The sequence below is a fragment of the Crinia signifera genome, chromosome 12 (genome assembly GCF_055691185.1).
Source record: "Crinia signifera chromosome 12, ASM5569118v1, whole genome shotgun sequence".
In the NCBI taxonomy this organism is placed as follows: domain Eukaryota; kingdom Metazoa; phylum Chordata; class Amphibia; order Anura; family Myobatrachidae; genus Crinia; species Crinia signifera.
The window spans coordinates 41,895,411-41,902,971 of record NC_139228.1 but is presented as its reverse complement, the minus strand read 5'-3'; positions in this window follow the sequence as shown (position 1 = coordinate 41,902,971).

Genomic DNA, 7,561 nt, shown 5'->3' with positions numbered 1-7,561 from the left:
AATAAGCGGCAGATTGGTAAAGAGGTATTATTTATCTAATCATCATGCCATTGGTACTTTGCCCATAGAGCAGTATTTTATCTGTACACATGTATACAGTATATTGGAATTTATTCAGAGCTGGATCCACTGCAGATAAAGACATCAAGAGATTGCAGTCATTTGGGGATATGACAGAACCAGTGACAGCCTTCCATTTCACCATTATTGGAAAGTGCCAAGTCCAGGATCTCCATCAGAAGACGGAGATTTTCTGGCCTCTTGGTAGGAGCTGTAGCAGCCGGCTTGTGTGATAGTATGGGGCACACAGCCAAACGATAGTGTCACAGATGATACGATTTTGCGTCCCGGGATGCAACATTGGATCATAAAAGCATACAGGAGGATTCTACTTATACCAGACGCCATAGGTGCCGATTCTGTGGGTGCTCAAGGGCCCGAGCACCCACGGAAATTGATGAGCACCCAAGGGCCCGAGTCCCACTGCTGGGCCGCCATATTAACTTGCTAATTTGCGGCTGCAGCACCCACATTGCCGGACCTGCCACCTAGGAAACAGTATGCCGGGAAGAGTGTATTCTGTTCGCGGAGTACCTGCACTGTGGGGACATTTATGTATGTGGAACTCTGTTGCTGTAATTTGAATATTGGAGAAAACTGTGCTCCGTAATATAAATTGGTATTATTGGAGGCCATACCCCTTCCCCATGAAGCCACTCCTCTATATTTTTGGCTTGAGCACCCACCAGCAAAAACATAAATCGGCACCTATGCCAGACGCCTCCTGCTGCATTGCCATATCGATTTTCTCGATGATGATAAGTCATCCAAAAACTGCTATACTAACGTACTTGTCTGAAATTTATTGTAGAAATTAACCTTGTTTTAATTTATGCACGTGTTGGGGGGTTTGTGAAACCAAGTTATGTCGTTCACATAGAGGTCACAGAATAGCATTTATGCATGGTATATTCCAGCCTTCTCTTTGCCTAACACTCCAGACTCTCTGCTCCGTGTCACCACTTATAGGGTGACATTCTATGGGATGAGATAAATGCGCATTTTTTTATCTCGCACCACATCGCCGCTCTTCGCATTTTTTGGGAATAATTTGCATATTTAATGGGATGCGATTTGGAGGCTGAAAAGTGCGATGTAGTGCGATCTGCGGCGAAGTGGTGCGAATTTATGACACAAAAAAGTGTGATTTATTCCGCCTGTCATGTGTGAGTTTTGGACCAACTGGAGTGCGATTTACAAGACTGTCTCCGCATGACTAAGAACCCCCTAACCTATTGGCCCACCTCTGTCCCCTCCATTATGCATCACACCCCCTATATAAAGGGGCACTGGTGCCATTTCACTCTTTGATAGGAAGTAAGGAGCATGGAGAGGAGCAGTGGCAGTGTGAGCAGAGGAAGAGGTGTTGGTGGCAGAGTGAGGAGTGGCAGAGTGAGGACAGGGACGGATTTAGAGGGGGGCGATTAGGGCGGTCGCCCCCCCTAGGCCATTCAGTCAGCCAGAACAAAGTAAACAATCACTCTCTGAAGTTACGTATATGTCCTGGCTCTTCCTCCCTCCTACCTCTCCCGGTGCCCAGCCAGGCAGCAGGTCACATTAGATGCCTCTGCGAGTCTGCGGTAGTAAATCAAATCAGCACACTTTGTTTATGCATTGCGAGTCAGACTGCTTTCATCTCTATAGCATCACTCTGCAATCGACAGTGCACCTGATAAAAGTTACAGCAGGACGTCCAGGAACTCAGGAAGTGGCTGTGTGTGTGTGGTGCACCGGAAAAGGCGGCCAGTAACCCTTTACCTTTCTCTTGACTGCAGGAGCTTGACCGCGACGTGTCCTTCGGGCTTGAGGCTCGGCTGAGACAGGAATGAGGCTAGAGTAACGGTTCAAGGGTGTTTATTAACAACAACGACAATATCTGAGCCAGATAGCCAGCCGGCTTACCAGCGATATTAATCAGGATGACAAAGTGAAATGAAACTCTATCGAATGCGATATCACAGGATAAGGCACCAGTGACTATCCTATCAGTTCCTAAAGGCAACTTACATGCAATTACAGTGTTTTAGTGTAACATCTAACACTCCATCTTTGGTAGTCACTCTCCTTGGCGTAGCCGACCAACACTGGTACAATCGACCCAATAACGCAGGGACTGGCTTAGGGATAAAGTGACGCTAATTAAAGATTGCAGTCCTGGTGCGAATCCGCTGAGTCGCCAAGGAGCGTGCTAACAACTCTCCCTAATCAATTACCACGTCTAAGGTGGTCAACGCTAAATCAATACATTCACTGTAACGGCAAAATATGGCAACAAGAAGTTATAACAAATTGCTATATCACATCAATCGCAGTATCACTTAAGACCACACGTTAATACTATACTGTAAACACGGTCACGTGACTGGGTACCCAATGAGTGTGTCCTTAACCACTGCCTCTGAGGCAGGCCTGTGCACAGGGCTAGCGTGGAAGTCTGTTAGAGGACTCTATTCCGCTACTGCGCAGTCCTTTAGAACCTGAAACAGTCTCCCTGGTTGGATACCGATGACACGGAAGGAAAAATGTCCTAAATCCGGAAGCAAGTCTCTGCCTGAGGGTTGGCAAGGGGAGTTCCTGATTTGAGCCACAAGATGGCGCTGTAGGACCTCTAATAAGTAAATGACAGTACTCTGTCTAGCGAGGTGGCCTGGTTTCACAGGGCAGGGGCCACTTGGATATCAGGAGAGTTCTTCAGCCACTATGGAGCAATGGGGTCCCTGGGATGGGGGAGTAAAGGTACTAGGCTGACAGGAGAGTACATGAAGGGGCCTCAGCCAGGAGGGCAAGGTGTCGGTCCTTCTGGGCTGGCCTGTGGTGAGCCTTGGGTAGTGTCCCTGGGTCCCCAAAAGATAGGGGTGAGCTGGGGAATCAGGCTGGCTTGGGGCTGCTGTGCAGCACTTACGTTTAGTTGCGGCACCTGCCGTCTGGGTCCGCTGCTGGGCACTTGCAAGGAGCTGGTCCCTGGAGCTATCTGCCGGGTGCTGCTCTGGCGCTATCTTCCGGGGGGACTGCGGCGCTGCCAGGGCCGCGTCACTCACTCCGGTCGATCTGTGTGCAGCTTGCGACGGGTCCCTCTGCGGTCAGCTGGACTCGACTGGCAGGCGTCACCCGTCTCTCCTCCATGACGCAGGGCAGTGTGCGCTGGGCTTCCTCTCGGTGTAGCAGCCGGGCGCGGGTGACGTACGCTGCCCGAGCTGCTGCTGGATCACGCCGCCTTCTTTCTTCCCCGCCGAATCTTCTCCTCAGCGCCGGACTCTGCTGCGGATCGGGGACCTTCGTGCACGTCACGCACCGCCGGGACCTCTCTCTGCAGGTAACGCTGTTCCTCCCGCGCCACCGCACACTCCTCCCCTCTCCCCTTCGCGCTCTCCTCGTTCCACCAATCACTGGGCGCCTCCGTTCGCGCCCTTCTCCTCCTGCAGGGTTAACCCTTCAAGGTCCTGCGACCCCTCTGTGGCAGTGAGTGTGGTTGCCTAGCAACCCTCCGGTGGTGCCTGGTGTGTGTAATATGCTGGGGGGACAGGGTACTCCCAGCCAGGGCAGTGTAAAAGGGGCACCCCCAAAGTCTGGGGTGTCACATGTCCCCCTGCTAGAATGATGCCAATCCCGGGGCATCACTTTAAGGGTTAGCAAAAGTCTTGGGTAACGTCCTACACAGGAAGATGAGGCCCTGAATGTCCTTGTCAAAGGGGCCACAATTAGCATCAAATATCAGATAATTTTAACGCTGTACACTGAGTTATATACATATTTACAAAGGGTTTACAATTTACATTCTGTAGCGGAGGGGTAATACCCCTCTTGTGCACCGCTCAGACCTTCTGACAGGAGTACGGTGGGCAACAGGAATATTGGCAGGATCCGCTTGATCTTCAGTTACTGGCCGTGCAGGACTTTCATGATGTACAGTCTGTACCGGCTGTCTGGGGATAGACCCGCTCATGAATAACAACAGTTCCATTGGGTCATGAAGAGGAATGGGTTCAGCGGGCTCGATGAGTTCTTGGTCAGAGGAGTCTTCTTCTCTTGATGGGGGTCCCTCGATGCACAACTTTAATTGATTCCTTGATACGGTGAGAACAGGCCCAGCACGGTTACGTTGGATCTGGTAAGTGTAGACGTCACCATCCGGGATGCGGAGCACGGTGTATGGGGCGGTCTCCCACATTGTATCGAGCTTACTCGAGCGATGGTGCTTCCTCTTCCAGACCCTGTCGCCCGCCTGGAGTGGCGTTGGTCGTGCATTTGTGTTATAGTTGGTCTCTTGTCTGAGGTGCACCGCCTCCATCCTCTTCTCTACGATCTCGTGAGCGCTCTCCATCCTCTGCTGGTGCTCCTGCACCCAGCTTTGTTGTGAGCGGGGCTGGTTGCCTAGGTCGGGTGACAGCTCTAGGTCTTTTGGTAGTTTTCCATGTCGGCCAAACAGGAGGTAGTAGGGGGTAAACCCTGTGGAGCAATGTTCCACAGTGTTATACATGTAGGTGAGCTCGGGAAGCAGAGTCGGCCAGCGGGTGCGTTGTTCGGTGGACAGGCTCCGGAGCATGCTCAAGATGGTCCTATTGGCCCTCTCGCATTGTCCGTTGCCCTGGGGGTGGTACGCTGTAGTCTGGACCTTCTTGCAGCCGTAGGTGGAACACAACTCATGGAACAGTTGGGAGTTGAAGGCGGGCCCTTGGTCAGTCAACACTCTGTCGGGGTATCCATATGGCTTCACAAAGTACCTCCAGAACAGTTCGGCCGTTGTCTTGGCGGTCAAGTCGCGAACTGGTACCACCACCAGGAATTTGGTATAATGGTCGGTCATCGTCAAGGCATAGGTGTGCCCACTTGAGCTGGGTTCCAGTTTTATGTGGTCGAGGGCCACCAACTCGAGGGGGTAGGTGCTCTTGATGGGATGTAAGGGATCCTTTTCGCTGGCCTCTGGATGTCTTTTGAGACTACAAGGTACGCACTTCTGGCACCACTGCTCGATGTCTCCCCTCATGCCGATCCAGAAGAACCTGGTCCTTAAGACCGCTTCAGTCTTTTGCGTGCCGAAGTGGCCGGAGGCATCGTGGTATGCTTTGAGTAATCTAGTGGCTTGTTGCCGTGGGACGACCACTTGCGTGGTGGTCTGGTGAGTTCCTGGGTGGAGACTGACACGTACCAGCAGGCCCTGCCGTTTCTGTAGCCGACCTCGGTGTCTTAGTAGCTTCACCAGTTCTGGATCTGCTGTCTGTCTCTGCTCTTTAGTTAGGCTACAGCGTCGTCGAAGGAGGCGGGTGAGATCTTGGATCACCGGGCTCTTCTGTTGGACTTCAACCCAGTCTACCTCGGGCGTCCCAAAGGTGGGGGCGGTATCGGTTTGATTGGCGGCGACCAACAGAGGTTCGGAATAGACCATAGTTCTCCTCTCGGCCTGGAAGAGCGGAGTTTCCAGTTCTTCGGCAACTTCCCCACTCTCTTCGGCCACATCTTCCACAGGGAGGCGGGATAGAGCGTAGGCGTTCCCGTTTTCTTTGCCACTTCTGTAGGACACTGTATACCGGAAGTTGGCGAGGCGTGAGTCCCAGCGTTGTTCCATGGCCCCTAGCTGCACCGTGGTCAGATGGGCCAGAGGGTTATTGTCCGCCTTGATGACGAAGGGTGTCACGGCAAAGTAATTCTTAAACTTTTCAGTGACGGCCCAGATCAGGGCAAGCAACTCGAGTCTGAAGGTGCTGTAATTCTCGCAGTTGCGCTCGGTCTTGCGGAGCCCTCTGCTGGCGTACGCAATCACCCTTTCCTTCCCGTCCTGTATCTGGGATAGGACCGCTCCTAGCCCTCTGTGGCTTGCATCTGTGTATACTTGAAAAGGCTTCTCGTAGTCGGGATAAGCCAACAAAGGGGTATTCGTCAAAGAGGCTTTTAACTGCTCGAATGCCTGCTGTTGTTCGGGCCCCCAATCGACCGGGGCAGACCCCTTCCTCTCTTGCCCAGACTTTCCTCTCAGCAGTTCGTGTAGTGGAGCGGAGATGCCGGCGAAGCCCTCTACGAATCGGCGGTAGTAGCCGGCAAAGCCTAGGAAGCTCCTCACTTCCCGCACCGAGCGGGGCACTGGCCAGTCTCGGACGACCTGAATCTTATCGGGATCTGGTCTCACGCCCTGTGCACCGACAATATGCCCCAGGTAGGCCACTTCTGGCTTGAGGAGGTGACATTTCGCTGGTTTGAGCTTTAACCCAGACTTGGCTAGCAGCCGGAATACCTCTTCTAGGTGATGGAGGTGCTCTTCGTAGGTCCTTGAGAATATGATCACATCGTCTAGGTACAACAATATCATTTCGAAGTTGTGGTGACCGAGACAATGCTCCATTAGCCGTTGGAACGTGGCGGGCGCATTGCACAATCCGAAGGGCATTCTTTCGAATTCGAAGAGTCCCATCGGCATCGTGAACGCGGTCTTCTGCATGTCTTCGGGGGCCACCGGGACTTGCCAGTACCCACTCATGAGGTCCAACGTGGAAAAGAAGGCCACAGTCTTCAACGCCATCAGTGACTCCTCTATGCGGGGCAGTGGGTAGGCGTCCTTGTGGGTCACCGCGTTGAGCTTGCGATAGTCAACGCAAAACCGTAGACTGCCGTCTTTCTTTTTCACGATGACTATCGGAGAGGCCCACGGGCTATGGCTTTCTCGTACGACTCCCGCTTCCCTCATCTCGTCAATCATCTTCCTCACCGGCTGGTACATCGCGGGAGGGATAGGCCGATGTCTCTCCTTGATGGGAGGGTTGGCTCCTGTCGAGATGTAGTGGCACACATCCTTCGCTCTTCCAAAATCGGACGGGCTTTGGCTAAACGCCACCGCATTTCTCCGGACGATCTCGAGGACACCTTGGTGTTCTGGGTCGGTGGTGTCGGGGCCTCCTATTTTGATGTCTTCCCACCACACTTTCTCACCACACCCATCTTGTGGGTTCTCCTTGTCCCTCTCGCTGTCGGTCACGGAGGTCACGTTATGCCCAACCACGTCCTGGAAGTCGACCTGGAAGATTCGGGCGACTGGACAATGTTGATGGAGCTTAATCGGATAATTGTGAGGGTTGACAATTCGGACTGGTACCCTACCGTCCTGGACTCGAGCCGACTTTCTGGCAACAGCAAACGGTGGGTGGCCGTCATGTTCATAGGGTTCCAGGATGGCATCGTATGCTCCTCCTCCTGGGCCAATTCTGGCCTTACACCAGATGATGTGTTCGGAGTTAGGCAGGAGTAGGATTGGTCGCCAGTCTGCGACCCGAGCTTTGCCGACTTCGCCTCGGTCGTCTGTGAACTTCCGCTGTCCTTCTAAAACCCGCATTGTCCGCTGCATCGTCTTCCTCTCTCTAGGGTCTGCAGTCCTCATCCCTTTCTTCAGGGCCTCGACCATCTCCTCAGGACAGTGTTTGAGGATATTCATCCCCAGGATCATCGGGGGCAGGTGTCCACAATGGGCGGTCGTGACTAGGCAGCCTTGTCTCTGTAGGGTGGTTTTGCCTATCTT